The 22,946-nt window shown below is 39.0% G+C and overlaps 1 protein-coding gene across 3 annotated transcripts in view; it reads right to left on the bottom strand.

Moving 5' to 3' along the window:
* The window catches only part of plxna2 (plexin A2), a 225,150-nt gene that overhangs the window by 192,262 nt on the left and 9,942 nt on the right, over nucleotides 1-22,946 (bottom strand). Inside the window, exon 1 of one of the 3 annotated variants that reach the window (XM_053482590.1) lies at nucleotides 16,679-16,792. The exons of the other annotated variants lie outside the window; for them this stretch is intronic. The gene's annotated coding sequence lies outside the window, so the exon portion shown is untranslated. Of the gene's footprint in view, nucleotides 1-16,678; nucleotides 16,793-22,946 lie in introns of those variants that run through there. 3 annotated transcript variants of the gene reach the window in all.

Below are 22,946 nucleotides of genomic sequence, written 5' to 3'. Positions count from 1 at the left end.
TGACCATGCTTGTCCTTGCTCCTGACTCAAGATTCAACCTTCAGCTTCATTGCTGTACTATCTGTATTTTCACTGGGCTCTGGGGTAACCTCATCAAACTGAAAAATTGATTAGTCCTTTTCAGCACATAGAACGGCATGGTATGAGATGTCTCGCTCCCAAGAGCACAGCATTAGCATAGCAATAAAAGAGGTTATAAAGCCAGGTCTGTACCTGGACCTGCCTTTTATGCGAAATCTTTGTTGCAGTTTGCACATGCTAAAGGTACAAAAGCACCTTTAAACACAACACCATTTTACAGATTTAGTTCTCACAATTTATCTCTATATTAGTCCTATCTCTCTCTTTGTGCGTCTTTTGTTTTCTCCCTTCTGCTAGGTGCTGTCTCAGTGAAATAAAGAGTTCTTCTCTGCTTTTTATGTTGCAGCAGCAGCTGTGTTCAAGAGAATCAGAAAATTTGTGAAATTACCACTGTTTAACATGAAAGCCATCAGAAAAGTAAGGTATATAATGAATATACAGTATTGTACTGTCCATTATTATAAATGACTGTTCATTATGCGGGCTAGATGCCGAACTAAAAAGAGAGGGCCGATGTGATTCTTTTTTTATTGTCAGAGGCAATTAGTTTTTGCTTTGAATCAGCAAAAAAAAAAAAAAAGAAGTAAGAGATTAGCATGTCAATGTTAGCACCTGCAAATCATGGCCATGTCAACCCACAGCCTACATCAATAACAGGCCAATTCCGGCATTGTTCCAAAGCGCCGACGTTTGTCTGGAAGCGTTAGAAAACAAGCACGTTGACAGGATTGTATTTTGCCATAGAGATGAGTCACAACCTCATGTTGTACCAGTGGGAAAGTAGCAGCTTTCCTATTCAGCTTCACTGCTTTGACCACACAGACACTTGCAGTTGAGGCCCGCTGCTGTAAGTGAAAATTCCCACCCACTGATTTACAGATCTCTAGCTATTTCTGTTTTTGGAGATGCCATGGAAAATTATATATAGTATGTTTGCTGGCAGGCTGACAAATGTTAACCACAAACGCAAGTGCATGTGTTTAACTACTGTCGCCATCATTCTTAATTTTTTAGATCATTTACTTAACTTCCCTTCAGCCCTTATGGCCTTATTTCACAGTACCCATCTATCTGGGAAGAGAAAGGTCACGCATGTTTCTTTACTCCTGTGCAGCTCATCACAACTTACAACCTAAGTGCTAAGTGCTTTCTAAATATCAGTAACTATCCCCGAAATAGAGCAATATTTCTGAAAATGACTTTAAACAATGACTCATCTGTTCATCATCTGCTAAAACGCATCCAAGTGCATTGCTCTTTAATTTGTTGCTATTGTCAGCTAATGATATAGTCAGTGAATTTACTGAAGTCAGGCAGGTTTTTAAGTTCTACAGCACAATTTTAACATTGGAATTCCAATTTAGAGCAACATTATAGATGATTCTGAGTGCTGTGGCACTAGTGAGGCCAGCTGTAATTTGGGTAAACTGTATTTCAGCATGTTCCAAAAAAAGATACAGTTACTATATATTTATAGTTTGTTATAGACATACTTATTCTAAAATGACTCTGTCTGAGCATTTCTATTTATTTAAACCTCTCCCAGCCACACTGTGTGTGTGTGTGTATCCTTACATACATTACATTACCATAGAAGCCAAACATCTTTCTGTTCGAAGACAATGATCAGGTTCAATAGGTGCTAATAAATAGAATAAAACAGCAAGGAGGCATTATCAAGGAACAACAAACATTAAAATTTAGGTTTAAGGAGGTTAAAGGGAAGCACAGTGGCTTAGTGGTTATCACTGTCGCCTTGCACCTCCAGGTTTAATTCTACCTAGTTGCATTCCATGAAATGGTACAAATCTGGGTTCGTCCATCTTCTAATCTGAGCCAGCTAACGTTTAACTAACTGACATATACATGGGGTACTTGCTCGCCTATGCGTTTATATTGTAGCATCAAGTTGGTTTAGATTTGTGTACAGTATATAACTGGGCAAAAAAATTATTTAAAGAAAGCATTAAGATATATCTAAGAACTTTTTTTTTCTCACCTTACCGTTCTTAATATCCAACTTCACATGTCGCATACTGAACTCGAAGGCTTCAAAGTTCATAATAAAATTTACTAGATGTTAAAAAGTGTAATCCTAGCAATACTAGCCAGTGCTGTGAAAACAAGGTTATGAGTATCTCTGCGAAATAATTCAAAGGAGAAAACAAGAAGAAAACTGAAGGTTGAATGGAAACAACAGGAAACCACTGCGTTCCACAATTCAAGTGGTCTGTGATTATGGTGTGAAAATAACTGTTGTTTTTCTTAATGAACAGTAAGGAAAAGCAAACCACATGTTAGTCTTTAACAACCCCTACCACACAAGTACCCGGCGGATTCCCTTTGCTTTGTCAGCTCATCACTGTGCTAGTATCTCCACATTACTGCTGGCTAGGCTAAGCTACATTTTAGTATTCATTGCCAGGCCGAATCCTGCCAGTAATGTTGAGGTAAATAATCTCTGGACGTAAAATCTTTGCAATATTATGGCTTGGATATGAAGTATGTTTTGAATAGGGCGAGAGGGGAATAAAAGGATGAAATGCCACATTGCCATTCAACTGAAAGACTGCCTGTAATTTAGAGTGCAGATTTCAAACTCCATGTGCCAACCCCTCTGTATTCACCAAGCTCAGCTTAGGAGCTCGAGCTGATTTAGTTAGCTGAGCCAGCTACTCCACACACACCGCGTTTTTTTTTTTTTATCCCTTAGACTCAATTAAAATGAATCCCTAGATTCATTTTTACAGCAAAAGTATCAACCTAGAGAACCTAAAGCTAAACCCTTTTCATGGTGGAAAATTGCTGTGTAATGGAACAAGATTGCACTTAATTTTAGCCATTAATCATATAATTCTAAACCATCACATTTAAGCAAATGATTTTAATGATTAAATTGAACAAAAAATGTATATAATCAATATGCATGTGTTTCAAAGCTGATAAAAAGCAAACCTAATGAAATTCTTTGGGTAGCTTAAAAACAATCAACTTTGAGGACATACTCGCTTCTCAGTTATTGTCATTTTAAAAATAGATTTTCTTGAAGTTCCTCTTTTGTGAGCGTGTGACTGATAAAACAATTATTCCATGAGGTTAGTCCATTAGTCTTTATTTCTTGCCTGACATTCTCTGGTGGTGATAATGAGAGGCTTTGCTAGTGTGAAGTGTCATGCCAGAGTAGTGATATTTATAATTTCTTTTGTCTCTATAGGATCCAAGTGCAGCATGAGGCAGCCTCGCTCTCCCCATGCCAGCTCAGAGAGTCAGCTTCCGATATACAGCACATTTACCTCCCACTTGGGAGGAATAACACAGTAAAGTGGGCACAGATTACACTCACACTGACTGAATGTCTTCCTGTCAACTCCTCTTGTCTGTTCTCTATTACTTGGTCTATGTTTGAGCTGAGAAACCCAGTTAAGATATGACTGCTCGCAGCTTCGGCTCAAGTAATAATGCTAAACGTTTAACTGCAGCCACAGTCCATTAGATAAAGCTCCATGTACATTTTCTCCTTTCATTTATACTCGATGAAAAGCATGCATTAATAGTACTCCATATCTATCTGAAAACCCACCACAATGACAATGTTGCATACTCTCGAGTGATTGATGTGCACTACACATTCGGTAGAATAAATACCTTGTTCCGATGTCTGGTGCTTAAAGGACATGTCTTTTAACATTGCAGTAGCTGAATTAACCTGACAATCATGTAATGATTCGATTTAAAATACATTTTCTAATTCGGATTATCTTCTGTTATAAACTCAACTCTAAAACAGATTGAAGTAAAAAATTTTGTAAAGCCAAATACACAAAGTCACAATAATTAAACACAAATGTGCTACTAAAAATTTCTTATGCATACTCTCCATGCACCTTGATGTTTTTTTTTACAGTGTCTGGTTAGTAAAAATTGTTTACTTATTTATTTATTTATTGGTTGATTGATTGATTGATTGATTGATTCATTCATTTATCTTCTGTAACTGTGTTAGCAATATCACATTGTTTAAACTGCTTATATTTTAGATTCTGGGCTATACAACCAGCCAATTATATTATAAAATATAATTGGTGGTACAAGCAAAAATATCTGTGGGAATGAGTGAACTGGGTGAAAGATCTGCAAGATTATAACGATTGGCAAAAACTGTCCTTGGGAGTGGGCAGGTTGGTTAAACCGAATATGTAATGTGCATAAACTGACAAAACTGACTGAATGGATGGATGGGTAAACAGTCTATGGGAGTGGGCAGGTTGGTTAAACTGTCTGTGGGAGTGGACAGGTTGGTTAAACTGTCTGTGGGAGTGGACGGGTTGGGTAAACTGTCTGTGGGAGTATACAGGTTGGTTAAACTGTCTTTGGGTGTGGGCAAGTTGGTTACATGGTCTTTGGGTGTGTTCGGGTTAATAAAATGGTATGTGGGTGTGGGTATGTGAGGCTGGTTAAACCGTCTGTGAGAATGAGCAGGTTGGTTAAACCATCTGTGAAGTAGTAAATGGTCTGTAAGATTATGCTGCTTGGTTAAATTGTCTGTGGGAATAATCAGATCGAGTAAGCCACCTCTAAAAGTAACTAGATTGGTCATATCGTCCGTGGGAGTGGGTGGATTCATCACATCTACTGCCAAAGCAAGTGGTAGTAATCTTTTTAATTGGACAGCCAGGCTCACAACATTGCCCTGCTACTACTTATGTGTCAGCCACCACTGGGCAAAGTAACCTATAATCAGTCTCCTCCTCATTAATGATATGGAATGTAGGCAGATAAACACAGATTAATGAATGCATTTGGTCTCAGTGTTTCCCAAAGGATTCCTATTACACATACTATGGCCAAAAGATCCATTAGTATAAAATGCACATGTAAAGTACAGAGGTCAAATTCCTGGTCAACCAATTAGCACTGACTTGAACCTGGACTTCACTGAACCTGTAGTTCACTTGATCAACTCAGCCTTCATGGTGATTCAAAACACGTTGTAAATCCTGCTGCATTTTGCTCTTAGGCAGTACGTAGGATAGGATTAGGTACAGTATAGGATTTGACTCAATTCCTTGAGTCTCAATTGATGCAGAGGGCTAAATGATGTAGCACTGAATGAAGCATCTCAATGTGAATTAAATCCCTCATGGAATACAACCCTCAACAAAAAGTCATGTCATAATTACATTAGAATTAGCATGCCTTAAATGCTGCTCCTATCTTCAACGGCAGGTATATGGATCTAATCTCTACCTTTCACCCTGATCCTGCAGAGGCACCCTGCCGCCTCCTCTTTCTCGCTTCAGTTAGGCTCAAATAAATGTTTTGCGCTTTCCTCGGCTCACTTTTATAGACTTCTGGCATCACTCAGGAATGATCTGAATATTATTATTTATTGCATTTTGTTTCTGTGATCACAGTCACAGCTCCTCAGGTCACAAAGGACACTCAGGCTCACTCATGCAGAACTTTAACTAAAGGAGGACATGGTCTATAGTACATGCTTCATGTAGTTAGTTACAACCTCTTGAATAAGTTATACACACCCACACGTATAGTTTCAAACAGATCTCATCAGGATTGTCTGTTGAGGCTTATCCAGGTTTCTATTAGATCTTATCAGCAAACATTCCAATTGAAAACTTAGTGATATAGCAGCATTAACTGGGAGCGGGTATAATATGGCATCAGAAGCCAGGGGTAGGAGATGTAGATTCTGCAGTTCTGCAGATTTTAATTAAATTAGCCACTTTGATTGACACTACCTTAGCTTTACTTTGCAGGAATTCTCTGTTTGAGTTGAGTATGCGCATAATTCCCACATTTTAAAAGTCAATATTTGGGAAAGATGGCAGATAAAGGATGGGGGGATTGTTAGTGATAAAATCTGTCACTGGCTGTATTTTCTCAATTTGATCCCATTTCCCTACCAAAGCTGTTTATTTACAGGAGGTTCAGTGGGATTTCTTTTCAAATTGTAGACACAGACCTATTTAGTCGACTCAGATCTTTTCAGTGAGTCTGATTATCTTTCTAAAGCCCCAGATACCCAGTTCATCATCCTCACAACAGATTCAAACAAATATAAAACAGACTGTAATTGTGTTGTACTGTAAACAGACAGGATTTAATTAATCTCCTGTCTGCCTTCAGCTTTTATAGTCAGAATCTTTAATGTGTTTTCTTTTCGTTTTTTCACCTGCAGTACAAAAGATTTAAATGAGGTTTAGTCAATATAGTCAAAGGTCAAAGACATGATGAACAAGATTAGCGTTCATAATTATCTTTTAGAGACCCATAGTTGGTTGATTGATCTTCTGCAATGGAGAGATTAAGCAGCTGCTTTAGTGTTTGTTTACTGTAACAGTTATGAACATCAGCTTAATTTTGGTAGAAAATCACCACCTCGACTATAGGCTCAGGCTATCTGGGTCAGAAGAGATTAGACATTTTCCCTTTCCTTTCATTTGCAGTGGGATAGATCACAATGCTTAAGCACTCCTGAGAGGAAAGCCCTTGGAAGGTTTTACGGTTTTATGGATAGAGGACTAAATAAACTGAAAGGGATGCTCAGAGACATGTTAGTCCACATCTTTATGACTACACTGCGGTAGTACTATTATGCAGATAACCAACTTTCAAAGTTCACCAAAATATTAATCCTCTGTCCAATAATAAGATAAAAACTTTTCTAAAATGTGACAAACCAGGCTCACTTAAAAGAAAAAATATAGCCTGTTTTTTATCCCAACCATTTGTCACTTCCAAATCACCTTAGGAGCTCATTGATTCCAATTCAAAAGAAAACTGATCCTCGTGCCTTTAATCTTTTATCTGAACCAAAATAAGTAGGATTTCCCAAAAGGCACCTGAATGGACAGCTTTAGTTTACCTTGGGTCTGTGTGTGAGTGATCAGAGGCCTGGCTAGCAGCTTGGTAGGGAAGCCTGCCCGTGTGGCGTGCTGGCGCACAAGAAAGAGGGAGAGGGAGAAAAACCAGAGCCATTCATTATCCCAACTGGGCAACAACCAGTTACAACAGCAGCCACAACTCCAAAAACTGGCATTCACCCACACAGAGACCATTATCTACAGCAGATTTACGCAGCCTGGCGCAGAGAGAGAGAGTCATGGTAGTCTTAAAATAGTAACTGAGTAGAAGATAAAAGATAATACTAAAGGAAGAAGAGACAAAGGAGGATTTAAATAGGTAGAATGAAGGAAGCATGAGTATGTGGATTTTCAAGCTTAGTATGCTTCTATGCACTGTTTATTGCACAATGAAGGCAATTGGGGCCAGTGTTGCTTTAGACAGCTTTGCCTGAAAGCCTTCTAAAATCCAATGAGTTACATAAGCGATTCAGAGAAATAAAAGGACGGTTGCTTCATTCAAGGGGCTGCTGTTTCCACAGGGCTCTCACTCATCATTAATCACTGCTACTGTATATATCATGACAGTGGAACACTGGACCACTCTGTACACATCAGAGACCACAGATCACACCATGGAGCTTTACATAATCTCTTACAATAAAGAGAGCTGCCGCACACAGAATAAACATTTATCCATAAGCATGAGTATGAGTGTGAGAAAAAAAGATTCAAATGTAGGCAGGGACAAATCTGATACTCTTTATAGAGTATGTTGCCTTTACTCTTAATGAGTATGTGCTCATTACTGTGTGCCCCTTTGTCACCTCACACACATTCACACACACACACACACACACACACACACACACACACACACACACACACACACACACACACACACACACACACAGCCAGGCGAGCCTAAAACTGATTGTGAGGGGAAACAATTTGAATTTTGAGAAAATCCTCATAACACAAATACATTTTTATGGTGGTCCTAATCCTCTGTTGTATATGTAAACACCGTTTATTATATATATTGTGTATATATAATATTATATATATTATTATTATTATAATATATATATATATATATATATATATATATATATATATATATATTAACTGGAAATTTAACTTAGTTATATGTTATATTTAAGTTTATTTTTCATTTTCTACGTGACTCTGTCCAATTTTTAAAAGAAACACAAATGAAAGTGCGACACAGCATGGTCTCCAAAATAAAGGAAAATAGTCTATGAAAAGTGAAACTTTAGAGATGAATGACCAGATCCATATATGATTATTCTTCCTGCGGGAAGTTTAAGTCCAGTTTGTCTGAAACAGTGCCTAATAAAAAGCAGTAATGTGAAGCACCAGTATATGATAAAACACAAGTTGTTTGAGCAACTGAGGTGAGGGCGTGTACTGTATAATAACTGAACTGAGAGCTCACATTTATTTACATACCAGCAATGTGCAAATGAAGGTTCACTAAAGTAAATATATATAGAACCATTTACTTTGGTGACATTTTCTTATCTGGAGACATTTATGTAAAATATATGGAAGGAGTCTCCAGTGTCAGCAATAAGTTTCCACAAGTCTTGGGGGGGGGGGGGGGTTTAGCATGTTCTAGTTTCCCCTCTGACAAGCTGTCTTATTCATTTCAAAATAAAAAAGAGCAGCTGGTGAGCAAACTACTGTTTATTATAGCTGCTATTATGTAATTGAAAAAAATGCAATAACTGATATATATATATATATATATATATATATATATATATATTGGTAACGGTCTGTTGTGACTCTATTCTCAAATTGCTGTTTTTAGCTGACAGGAATGAAGCCCTGGTAAAACATCACCTGATCTGATTAATCTGGATTTCTGGTCTGACGTGTGTATGATATAGTCAGAATTTGGCATCCACAACATGAGTCTACCTGGTTTAGCAGTTCAATTTACCAATCTTATAGCTGCTACTTCCAGCACCATGTCACCAAGCACGAGTTATCTTAAACCCGTTCGATGAACTTGACAGCAGTGACTGCAATGGCCTCCTCAATCATCAGAACTGAATCCAGTAGTGCCTCATGTAGTATGTACTGTAATGGGACATGTGATGTGCAAAATGAATGTGCAGCTGACAAATCAGCAGAAACTCTGAGAGAAATAAAGCTAGTTTTTGATTTTATAACTGTGTTGCTGTTCTGCACAATCAAAAGTCCTGGGTTGACTTGAATGCACCTTGTAACATTTTGTTTCTAATATAGAGGGCAGTGAGTGTATATATGCAGAGATCAAATATAACTTAACCTACTGTACTCATAGCTCACACTTTCATACTCTATTTATGAAACAGACCTAAAAGAGTGATTGCAGTGGAGTAGTGCAGTTATGGCATACTCTCGTATTTACAGGTAGCTTCCATAGTTTGAAATGTCTATCTAAAGCTGGGTGAAAGAAGAGCACTTGATCTCTTTAATAAATTATATCAGCCAGCTACTCTAAATTAAGCAATTCATTTTCTGCTAGTAAGTAGGCTCTTTTAAGTAGTCCTCTTATCTCCTCTTCACCCTGGTCACCACACAATTACTATGCCATAGCATTATTTGCTGCTTCTGTCTCTCATTTTCTTTCATCTCCTGCTGGGTATAATGGGTTGTGATCTGAATAACACTTTCTGGTAATTTGCTAAATAGAAAATATAATAACTAAGCAACTTGTGTCTCTCTTCTTCATTGCTAGTCATAGATGTAGGTTAAGCTAACTAACATCGTGTCATCATACAAGAACAGATGCTGTTTTTGTTTTTTTGTTTGTTGGTCAAAATGCCAGAAAGCCACACTAATACTGTATGCAGAAGAGTCACAAAGTCGAGACAGTGAAAGAGAAAGATAACACAAGGCTGTGTAAGCTCACAGGCACATGAAGCATTGAAGTTGTGAATTTATTTTATTAATAATTCATTCATTTGAAGAATTCAGATATAACTGCTATGCCTTTTAAATGTGCTTGGGATAGTTGTGTATCAGCTCATATTATCTCTGCTTGACTCCTATAGCCGTGCTAGTGAGCCGTCACGAGCCGATACTATGCAGACCTCTCCAGCTGGAATGAACCAACTGTGGCTGTGTGCACCGTTCAGACTTTGAATGAGAACAGCACATTTAGGCTAAAAATGAATTAGTAAGGCTAATTTAAACACCTACTAATCTGGAGAATTAAAGAAATCCCTCTTCTTCCTAATCCTTTAATATTTATTGAGAAAGTTTTAAATGTTTTTAATTGTTGTATAAATATGTGTATTATACAGTAGCTACGTGAGTATACTCCATACAGGGTATAGTTTTATGAACTGCAACAGTTAAACTGCTATACAACATTGGGGCGGGAAACCCACAAACATCAGCTGTCAGGAACCATTAGCTATGCCGTAAAGGCTTTCATGCTGGCTAAAGGAGGCAGCTTCTCGAAACTACTTTATGGGCTTGAATACACCAGTCTGTGCCAATCCTGTTCCAAAAGCTTACTGTATTAGACTAGGCAGGAAACGCTATGAGAAACAGAGAGTTACACAATTCACACAAGCCTGAGATGCAGATAATATGTGCACAAATAAAATTTGCATGAAACTGAAACCTATGGTGTTCTGTTAGCAACAATTGCCTTGTAAATATCACATAGAAAGAGCTTGTAGGTGTAGGTGCTGCCTTTTCTTTTGTCTGACTTGCCTATCACTCAGACCTGACACGGAGAGAAAGTGTTGCCTTCCAGCTCTCATATTGCGCTCGGATACCCTCAAATCTCATTCTGAGCTTTGAGGCCTTATTTCAGGAGCTGATATTAGTCCATTATAGCAAACCCAGCCCAGGTATCTAAAATCCCTCTTCTCTCTCTCTCTCTCTCTCTCTCTCTCTTTCTCTCTCTCACTTTCTCTCCTTCTTATGTGTAATTTCATCAAGGGCAATAAAAACTGAAATTAAGTCCATAACTTGTTTCTCAGCCTAATATCTGTCTAGAAGTGAGTCAATAATAAAGATGTCTTCACTATTACATCTCTCTCTCTCTCTCTCTCTCTTCATAAAAAGCAGCACCAGGTTTGTTTTACAGCTATAAAGGTCTAATCCGATTGGCTACCGTTTAAAGGCAGACAAACATATTATTGAATGCTCCATTCTGATTGGCCAAAACTCGTTGATTTATTTTCTATACCAGTGGCTCGGACAGTTGTTCCAGCTGCAAGGTTTATATTGCTGTTGCTATCGCTGTGTGGGTGGTTAACGAACATAAATGGCTCAGAAATGTGTGTAATCACTGATATGGAAAAGAATTCTGCGAGGAGACGTTTGTTTAGTCTCAAGTATCTTAGATAAAGCCGTTCTTTTAACTTTCCCTGCACAGGAAAGTCTTTAGGACAGAGGGCTTTGCAGTTTTCTTCACTAAAACTGCAAAAACTGCATTTTTGTCTTATTACCCATGCTGAAGCTGGCTATTTACTATTATCAAAAAAGGTTCTTTTTCCCTTACCTGTATGCAGCAGCAACACGAGCAAGACTATAAAAAGGAAAAATTTTAAAAGACATCATAATTTTTTATACTGTATGTACATAAGGCTATTCATTAAGTGGAGACGGCACTGACTGTCAATACAATGTCTGATTACATCGATTATAGATATTGTCCAGTAGCAATGATCTTTATAGTGACTATAATAAAGAAAACACTGAATATTACACCACAAGTGTTTCTCTCTGATAGTGAAGCCTCTAACCCTACGGAAGTGCACCATCATGGCATGAAGCCCTGTTTAATGCTGCCAGAGTGTAGAAATGTCGAGTCATACTTTCCACTAAGCTCTGGGTAAATCGCCAACAGGATGGAAAATAAGTGCAGAGACTTCCTGTGAGCTCTACGTCCTGCATGCTCTGGCATCGTTTGACCCTGCATGTACAAGGAGGACATTTTTGCCATTTGCAAAAAGCACAAGGGGACTACAAACTCATGCAAAATATTTTCTGTATACCAATTAACCTCTGTTTGGTATCTGTCTGATACACAACTGGAAGCTATAAGTAAATAACCGAGTACTATACTGTAGTAGTAACAGCAACACCTACAACAGCAGATGTGTACCGGTGTATGACTAGCTGTGTGCGATGACCTACAGTATCTGATATGGCCGTCCTGAAAGTGCATTCATTGCAAAATTGATATCGCAAAGGCAATAAGAAGAGAAAATGTCACGATGACCCACGAGGGCAGAGTGAAAAATCGTGTGTCATGGATGCAACACATAAAGATCTGGCATTCTTCACTCCATATCAGGAGCTCAATACAAGCCAGACTGCCAGGCATAAGAATGTGAGCTATATTACAAATCTGGCAGATAATGTAAGAATTGCTGGTTAGCAGACTGACAGGAACCAGATGCTGAAAGCTGGGAACCTGTGGGAGCTTCATTTCATGCATTTGATTTCAAAAAGAAAGTCTGGATGTTTACCCAGCCTTGCTCTCAGGAATCATGTTCTCTTTCCTGCTCCTTCATTTATCAGAAATCTTTCACCTTTGATAGTTGGGGTAATGGCTCTGGGTACAGGTAAGCTCAGAAAAGGGGACAAGGGCTTAAGAAAGGCCTGTGTCTGTCAAAGACATCACCTTTAAATGAGTTCTCAGGCACCACTGGGAGAGTGTGTGTAAGGTAGGGAAGTGAAAGATGGGGAGAGAGAGAGGGAGAGAGAGAGAGAGAGAGAGAGGTGAGGGAAATAAAAATAAGGAAAATGAGTTGCAGACAAAATAGAAGATCTAGGAACACTCCTGGTTGTGATTAAGATTTTAGTTGCACCTTGTAACAAGAAAGCTTTACTAAGAGAGTCAGAAGATTCTCTTTCTTTCCTCTGCCTTTGCTCAGGAACTCGCTTCAGGAATCACCCCATAACTCATTCTGATACAGCTGCTGTAATGTGGAGACCAGGGTTAATGGAACACGCTTATTGATATTATCACACGCCAGGACCCAGACCTACTTTGAGAGTGAGTGAATTGAAATTCAGAGCATGGATCCCCAAATCCGACCCAGTGTGTGAACAGAATAATAATAGGATGGTAGCACTAGAATAAGGCTTTACAGATCCCATTAACACCCAGCTATACCTGTTGGATTTACTGAAATAAGTTTGTCTTTCCCTGGATAGATTGGAGACCAATTATGGACATCCTGCATGAGACATTTATTTGAGATTCAGATTAAGCTTTATTATCACGGCACAGTTTACACAGTTACTAAATAAAATATAAATTGGGTGCAATGCTTATGTGCAGCATAATGCATTTAAAATATCTATCTATCTATTTATATTCACATAAATGCCTTTTCAGACATATAAACACAAATGCACATACACACTTCTTAAATCTTTCAATTTCTCATTTGTTTTTACGTCTTAGTTTGTCTGATTTCTCCCAACAACATGGACACTTTTACTGTCTTGCTTTTGATCAGGTCTGTGCATGTACTGTGATTAAAATTATCATCTATTTCAGTTGGCTTGGAGGAGAGGCTGACATCAGACCTATCTATTCTAGTAACAAGAGACCCAGAGAGTGGAATAGATAAAGCAAGGGGATAAAAGAAACTGAGCAGGAGTGAGAATAAATGACAGTAAAAGAAAGCGCAACAGGCACAGAAAGAGAACAGACAGGAAGAGCGTGTGTGACAGACAGAGACAGAGAAAGAGAGAGTGAGTGTGACAGAGGCAGGGAGACAAAGGCAGATAAAGAAAGAGTGAAACACACAGAAGGACAGAGAGATCCGTGAGTAGGCAATAATGGCGGGTAGCCGGAACAAACTGCACATATACCTTAACCAGCTTTTCAACATTAATGAGACTATCAGTTGTTGCAGGGGTTAAGACAATATCAGGCAAGTTCTGAATGGCGAGACACAATGGAACAGAAAAATGAGGTCCAACATGGTCCATGGCACTGGCAGAGTAAGGACATACTGTAATATTGCCATATGAACACTGGAGGAGTTCAACATCAACCAACCAAGGAATGCAGGGATGCTACCCAGATGCCTCCCAGGGAGAAAAACTTTGGCATACATTATATTATTATTATAATTATTTTTAAATATGAACAGAAAAAAAACTAACCAAACACAGCAAAGCTGGCGTGTAATGTTACCCAGCAAGAAACAGCAAGATACTGTATGTGAGGCATTCATAGCCATATTAACTGGGAAGAGTGATCAATCTCAGTATTACCGTCCAGACTTATACTTCTTGAAAGTAATATACACGGGGCATTCACTAACAGCACATCCCAGAGTGATAGACAATGCATTATTCATTTAAACTGTCATAAAGGGTTTGACTAATGAAGCACATGATTCTTGCTGCTGGTCCAAACAAGCTTTTAGGGTTCAAGTTTTCTTTTCTCTCATACTTGTCACAGGGTAGCTTGCCTGAAGCCCACATGCTTCAGCTCCCCTACAGATCCTACTTCTATAATTCTTTCTTTAGAAACTCCTGCTGCTATAAGAGTAGCAGTGGCTGAATTCCCCATAGGTGTCTCCTTCCCTGAAGGTAAAATTACACATAAGCCGGTTATAACCAGTTATTCCTATCCATAAAGAATTAAACCACCTTATAAACTGCTATAAAATGTGTGTATACTAAAATCACAATAACAATAAATGCAAGAAGTAGATGGCAAACTCTGCTGATTCACCAATCTGTAATCACAGAAAGAAAAATGCTTCTCCTTAGCCTTTATGCCAAATAACTATGATTTAGAAAAATATAGAATTGGGGATGTTGTATTGCCTGATCATCACAAACATGAATCAAAAACATCACAAGACAGAGGAGACACCATCACATGGTCATGCATGTGATTTCTCCAGCTCATTAAAGTATGTGGAAGTAAGCTAGTAACTGCAAATACAATGTGGGTGAGGTCTTATGAAAAGTATAGTGACCATGGGGATATATTTGTGTCTATATCCCAGTATGAACTGCAGAACAAGATATTAAAGATATCTTTAGGAGCTCTAAAAGCTCTACAATTGTTTTAGCTCAAAAAAAAGATTTTCTAAAGTCCTCACACCAAAGTCTTGAAGAGGACCTAAGGACATCTAAAGGAGTCATGAGTTTTAGGTTATGTTCACATTACAAGACACATTGACTAATTCTGATTTTTATTTTTTTTTGGCCACATCTGATTTGCACATCATGACAGTTCACATTCATAATTACAAGTGATTTTGATCTGACTCTGAAGTAGACATGGCTGTCCTCTGAAACACCCTGCATAAGCAATACGTCACTGCTCGCACCATCTGGCTTAAGTCACGTCATATTCATGCAACCATTCTTTCATTTCAAACAATGGATGTGATTTTAACAAAATATGCTTGAGAGTTTGCTCTGGTGGACGGCAAGCAGTTAGTTGGCCTTTATTCGTTCATGTCCAGATCAAGGAAGGAAGCCACACGCCTTGCTTTAGCTGTTTTCACAGCTACTGCTAGCACTGCTATGAAATCCCCGTACTGCTGGTGCTGACTGATGAGGGTCAGCACCCTACACAGTCAGCATCTGTTCTCAAGTCACATGGCCACGTATTGTCTGTGGCCATGTGACAATATCTGATCTAGAAGCAAATGTGAAAGTGACCCAGATCCGATCTGAAAAAAATTAGATTTGTGTGTTCAAAAAAGCAAAAAAATGTGTAACATTAGGATAAAAAAAAAAAAATGGAATTGAGTCACTTCAGACAAGTAATGTGAACGTAGCCATAAAAACCTTCTACAATTCATTTGAGGACTCTTTATAGTCGCTGGGATCAATTACAAATATCAGACAAGACAGAAATGGTTGGGAGAAACACTTTTGTTCTCCAAAATAAACAATAAAAGAAATGACCAAATCCAACCCACAAATAATATAATAATATCAGTTCGAGGTTCCTGGCGCTATAATATTCTGTAGGGATCATAAATTGGATATGGACACAGCGAAGTTTTTGTGAAAATTACACTGAATACTGGAATAAAAACCTTAGAGGAACTGCCCATCAAGTGAAAACATCTCCAATGCTTTAAAAACAAACCAACATACCATCTGTAGCAGATCCTTGTTTCAGCTTTCTGGAGCCTGTGGCAAGCCTTTATTTCTTTATTTATTTCTAAAGGAAGCTCACTACGATGATTATTTGATTGTTTCAAAGATTTTTTTTTCTGCATTTTTCCATGCTGGACTAATTATTGAACAGATGACATGGCCAGTTGGAGAGCGAAGCACGCATTTATTCTCTGCTTCAAGTTCAACACCGATTAAGTTACGGTGGATGAAATAAAACAGAATTACTGCAAATTGACGTTTCTTATTTACAGCCAAAAACGAAACACCAATAGTTTACCTTTAACAGGTATCTGTTGTGACCATTCAGTTATGTAAAAGATTTATCCAAACCTTGGTAAGCAAGGAATTAACAGTAGCTGGACGTTCACAAATTTTATTTGAATACCCTTGCTCTGGTTTTATCGTGTACTTGCCAAGCCTGATCTAAAATCAATATTACTTCATCTGAACACAGCAAATCAATCTGCACACCAGCCAGCACATCTCCTAGACTGCACATTGCGCTTTTATAACCTCAATCCTAGAAAGGCAAAGAAGGCATAGATTAAATACTTTAATACTGCTAATCCAATGAAGTACAGTACTGCATGCCTTCATGACCTCGATCCTGTTCTTTCAGATTCAGTCAAGCCACCAATCTTTCACAGGCTTGGTGCCAGCTGTGCCCTAGTGGCTGGTGCGTAGATCCCAGAACACTTTCCTTTTCCGGCTCCAACACCATGCCCCATCTATCACACTTCCCCTGAGTGTCGCTGATATAATACCCCTCCCAGCACCAGTTCCTTCCTGTTCCTGTCTTGCTCAGTGTTATGGGAAACAATCCAACAAAAGTTCTATGGTACTCCTCTTTGCGTTGTTCCCAGACTGGGCTGTCAAGGGTTGCAGAAGATGCCTCCCTGATAGGTGAGATAGGTGATTCTCGAGACAACAATGACTTGAGTTGTCCTCAGCAAACACTGTCATGGGGAAGTCAGAACATAGAGTTGTGTCCCTAAAGAGCAGTATCTAAGATAAGCACAACCATATTAGCTGGGAAGAGAGTGATCATTCTCAGTCTTTTTACTCATGCATCTTGGAATGTAATCCATTTAATTGCTCACCACACTGTAAAGTGATAGACGATGCATTTTTCATACTGTATAAACTGTCACAATGTTTTTGATCAGTGAAGCACTGGATTCTTGTTGCTGGTGCAAACAAGCTTTTAAGGTCAAGTTTTCTGTTCTGTCATACTAGTCAACGCCTGTAAACTCGCCTGAGTCCCACACGCTCCAGCTCCCCTACAGATCTTACTACTATGTTCCTCTATAAGAGTAGCAGATGCTGAATAATCAGTCTCTTTCCCTACAGATAAAGTAACACATGTAACCAGTCTATCTCTTCCAAACCTTAAGAAACTGTATAATGTGTACAAATATGTCTGTATAGCAACAGACACAGTGTGGGCCTCGTAAAACCTGTGTAAACCCTTCTGTGCTGCAAGTCAGAATTTGGTGTACAGTCCCTTGATTGTTAACATTCCTATCGTTGTAACATTGTTAAAGTCCTATCGTTGATCCATCTGTGAACATCATTAGATCCTATCACAATGTCTCACAGACAGCAAAGTAAATAAATGTTAATGCGGCAATTGAGAGAGCTGTTAAATCTGCGTGCATTTTTTTTTTGTTGTTGCTACACTTATAGTTGGTAAAGGATTGAACAATTAATAACAGCAATGATCAGTGGATGAGGGATGCAGCTTAAGCTGTCCTTATATTTGAAGAGGGCCAGCAAAGACAGGCCAACAAAGGCAGGCTGATTTTTATCCTTCACATCACTGACAACGCAGTGTGTGTGTGTGTGTGTGTGTGTGTGTGTGTGTGTGTACCCATTAATGTATTAACATACTGGGTATCTGCCAAAGTCCTGTAAATAGCATTGGGAAAAGGGCAATGCAGGACCTGATAGCAGACTTGACAGTGGAGGGCATACTAATATCCCTACTGCAAGACAAACGCATACACACACACACACACACACACATACACCCTCCCACTCCACATTCTCTCGTTTCACCTTCCTGCCAAAACAAGAACTCAGCCTAGGAGGACTTGGGAGATAAAGAACGGAGAAATTCAAAAATGTTGCATGTTACAAGCTTTTAATTGCCAGATTTGAAAAGCCACTGGTGATACTACTGTAGCAAGCAGACTAATGAAGGAAAGATAATGCATTTGTAATCCCTAATGTCATGCAATGCATTTTTTCCAGCATGGCTAACTAAATACCTTAGCAAAGACCATAACTGACAGATTTGTTTGAAAATATGAAAATAACCGGGAGCTAATTAAAAGAAAATATGTCACTGCTGCTGAAGCTCTGCAAAACATTATTTTCTTACATAATACTGACATTTCACATTCCGTCACTACATACATACATACAGTAAATGTAGCACATTTTAACTTCCAACTGGCCTACAAGGCGCTCATGCGCTCTTATTCTTAACCATAGAGAATCATCAGAAAGCAAAGTTGGCATCATCTTGCTGTATTCCCTTTTTTGCCAAGCAAGGCTTATAATTTAAGGCCATAGATAGATGGCATGTAGGATGTTGGTGGCTTACTGGTTTAAAATTTCGGCTTCTTGGTGGAAGGTTGCAAGTTCAAATCTCAGCACCACCAAGTTGTCCTTGATCAAGAACACTAAGCGACTCAATTACTGCATGTTCTCCTTGAACTGTAAATTGCCATCCAAAAAAATAACTAATCACCAAAAAGGCAGCATGACCCATTGGTGCTCTGGGCAAACATCACTCCAAAGCTAAGGTTTGACACTGATAGAGCTGTAAAAAGGACCCGCTCTTGCCTTTTACAGTATATTGAGCCATTAGTAGGTGATCCACAACTGTTACACACAGAAACATGAGACTACACCCATTCACATCTTTCAAGTGAAAACTTGCCCGGCTCTCTTCTATCTCTCCTATATATCTCTCTCTCCTTATCTCTCACTACTTCCCCTTCTCTCACTGTCTGTCTCTCCTTCTATCTACTTCTTTCCCTATCTCTCTCTGGAGGCAGCAATTCCGACACAGTCATATTTAATCAGCATCTCGGAGGACAACGCAGGACTCTGCAGTCCTCTGTCAAGCCTCTCAGTGCCGTCACACTTATAATTGCCTTAGATACCCTAATTCACCAGTTGCTCCCGTTAAATGCAAAGGAAAACAAGCTTGACTGACCTACATTGATGTTGATCTGTGAATTATACATTATGTCACCGTTTGATTATTTATTTCCTGTGACTTAATAGTCAAACGCCTATGTTCCTAATTATGCTGCTTGTGCACAAGCAGACACGCAAGGCTGATGGGAGATGTTGCTGTCATGTATCACATTTCATTCATTTTGATACCAGTGCGGTCATGGTATTAAATCTGCTGAGGCACTTTTACGAGGCCCACACTGTGTCTGTTGCTAAACTACATAACATGCTGGAAGAACCGTGGTGGAACAAAAATTTTAAGCACAAAGGATTCAAATTGTACCTTTGTTGTCCCCTGGTAATACATTTGCCGTAACATTGTTTTAGGTGATATACAGTATACGCAGTATCAGTCGAACATTCATACACACATCTATACAAATTTTACATTTTACATTTCACCCCTATTTTCTCATTGGGAATTAGACAACAACAAAAATGTGTTACAGTTGTTTTTCCTTTAAAATAATGTCAGTTAATTTCCATAGTATATACAAAAAGATTGTGTGTAAGTCAAACAAGGACTTGTGATGGAATTTCTTGTGTATGAAGGAATAAAACTGATTGACTGATTGAAGACTTGAATTTAGAATGAAGACTTAAGAAGATCCTATATTTGTGAATGACTTTCCCGGCTAAGGTGGCCCACTCTTAGCTGCAATCATTCACAAACAACACTACGGCAACTTGGCTTTGAGTTTTTGCCCCTCCCCCTGTACAGTTTGGACCTTTAAAGGAGTTCCTGGGAGGCCAGCATTTCAGAAGTGAAGCATGCAGTATAAGCATGGTGAGAAAACCTTTTACCTCAATGGTATCCAAGCTCTAGTGAAACACTGAGATAAGTGCATTACTGTAGCAGGGGATTATATAGGGGAAAAAACGATAAGCTTTTACCCTCATAACTGTGTCCTGTTATTCCGCACAATCATAGGTCCCGGTTTGATTTGAACACTTTGTATTTACACGGTTTGTATTTTTGCACTATTACCATACAAGGTAACTTTCTAGTTTGTTTCAAAAAGTTAAAAGCTATTATGGGTTAGCTAATTGTGTGTGCCCTTTCTTTTGCCAAAGACCCAGTGGATAAAAACCCATAGGAAGGAGAGAGTTGTTTGTTTTACTGATCAGAAACAAAATCATTTCACTTAATATTACTTATTATAGTTATAGTTATTCTAATCCGGTCAAAATGCTCTAATTGAGGTGTTCACCTGATGTATTTTTTTTTTTTAACTTGACTAAGCTATTGCTGACTATTAGTGGAATATTAAGGCCCATGTGCATCTATTGTTTCTTAGGACTTTTCCTTCTACTACTGCTCACAATATGGGATTCATCACCAAGAATATCAAAGATGCTTGAAATTACTGTGGCAGCTCACAGACTGAGAAAATCGTCAGTTTTTGTCACCGAGTGGTCACCAAGCCCTACAGGAAAATCAGGACAGAAGTCATTGAGTGTGCAGTATGGTTAAAATAATACTGAAGAGGCATACTGTAGTCTTAGCATAAAGGGTGGGGGGTAAGTGGAGTAAATATTGAAAGGCTTGTCAGAGATTTTCACTGCACTTGTGAAGTACAAACTTCACAATATTCCCCAAATATTTCATACTGTTTTATATTCCACCGCATTTCATTAATCAAACACGACAGCTTGTCTTTTAAGGTCATAAGGACATGAAACAGTATAAAGCAAAAAGCACGCACATACTGTAGACCACAGTGCTGTGGGATATCATCAGTTTTGTCTAGCCAGAGTCATACATGAAAAGAAAACATCTAGTCATATACACATAACATAGCACAAACGGCATAATCTGGTCCTATTACACTCTCCTGGGCTTTCAGAGTCAAATGCTAGATAACAAACAGAAGAGGAAAATGTATGACAGGAATGAAGTTGCTCTGTCCCTGAATGCTCCTCTTGCTGTGTGAGTCTCTGTGTTTTAAACAGCACATCCAGTACCTTTAACACTGATTCTTGTATCTGGGATTGCCATGCCTATGCATTCTGGTATGAAGCAGCAGTTAGCAGGGTGGATGATGGGTGTGCCATGCAAGGACATGTCGTTTTCAATTTTTTAACTTGAGAGTTGCAAGGACTTTCATCATGGCTTCGGTTTTTGGGATTGTTTTGCTTGACACTCTAGAAAATGTTTATCTGGATGACAGAGCAATCTTTTCTCTCTCTCTCTCTCTCCCCCTCTCCCTCTCTCGCTCCTTTCCTCCTATTTTTCTTCCCCACACTCTCTCCTATCCATCTGAAGGGAGGTGTCTACTACTATCTTGCGCAGGAATGAATTTTGGAGGCTTATCTCTGCTTTTCCTAGCTATGGCAGTGAGGATGTGTTAAGGTGCCTGTCTCCCAACAGGAATGATGAGCTATCTAAGCTGATAAGGCTACGGCTGGCTTGAGAATTGTAACAAAGCCAACGGACCGGGTGCAGGTGGGTACATGTACACACCCGTAGGTGAAGGAAGGTTAAAAGCAATTACCCCTCCAAAACAAAGCAATCGTTCCTGTCAGCGTATGGCAATGGCCCAGCTGGAAAGAAAGGTGCAATTTGTGTGCAATCTCTGATTCCTTTAATGACACAAAAAGTTTGATTAGTCCTGATGTGATGTCAATAACTGATACTGACACACTGATGTGGATCATCTTGTAGTTCATCTTGCCTTCTGGCTCCGCCTGATGAATACCGATGCTCTCCTTTTTCTTAGAGCTTCTAGGAACTGTGCCTCACATTCTTCTGCTGTGTATGGTCATACGAATATACCCTAGGGAGAGGTTTGTATCTAAGAACTGTTGCTTATCCCCAGACTCCTTTTCATACTATAAACTCATCCTGAACATTTTTCTTTATACTTCATTACTGGTTTGTTCTATGGTGTCAAATCACGGAAGAGTTATAACTTATTACCACTTATTCACCATCACCTAGAAGAGGATGGATTTCCCTTGAGTTTATTTCCTTTCAAGGTTCCTTCCTTATATGTCACCTCAAGGAGTTCTAGATTGCTCATTTGTGGATATAAATCCACATCCTGATTCATGTTAAGCTGCTCTGTGCCAATGTCCATCATTGAAAGTGCTAAATACAAATAAAAGCATTTTTGGATTTAATTTATATTTTTATCCACAACCAAATTTTATCCAAGTGTAAATGTTTATAATGAAAAACCTTCCCAACTTCCTCACCAACACAACCCGTTCCTTTGGTTGGGCAGTAATTGCCCCGAGCTGGCAGCACCAAGCAGTCTTTGGCACATCTTTCTCTTGCCCTCCGACAAGTGGACTAGACAAGCACTGCACCTCCTCTTGGTAACCATGGCAACATTCACAAGTGGGCAACATGGACCCCAAATCCCCTACCTATGGCTGTGCCCTCTTCCTTTCTCAGGCTACACACACATACTGTCAGGCCACACACACACTGTCTGTCAAGTGCAGATGCCCATCTGGATCTACTGACACCACGCTGCCCCACTACACACACACACACACACCCACACACACACACACACTCTATCTCTCTCTCTCATACTCGATCCCTCCCCACCCACCCGGGACCTCTCACTCTTTATTCTTTTGTTGCTCACTTAC

The sequence above is a fragment of the Clarias gariepinus genome, chromosome 22 (assembly GCF_024256425.1).
Source record: "Clarias gariepinus isolate MV-2021 ecotype Netherlands chromosome 22, CGAR_prim_01v2, whole genome shotgun sequence".
Classification (NCBI taxonomy): domain Eukaryota; kingdom Metazoa; phylum Chordata; class Actinopteri; order Siluriformes; family Clariidae; genus Clarias; species Clarias gariepinus.
Note: the sequence above shows the minus strand (reverse complement) of the source record. Positions and strands in the feature narration are given on the sequence as shown.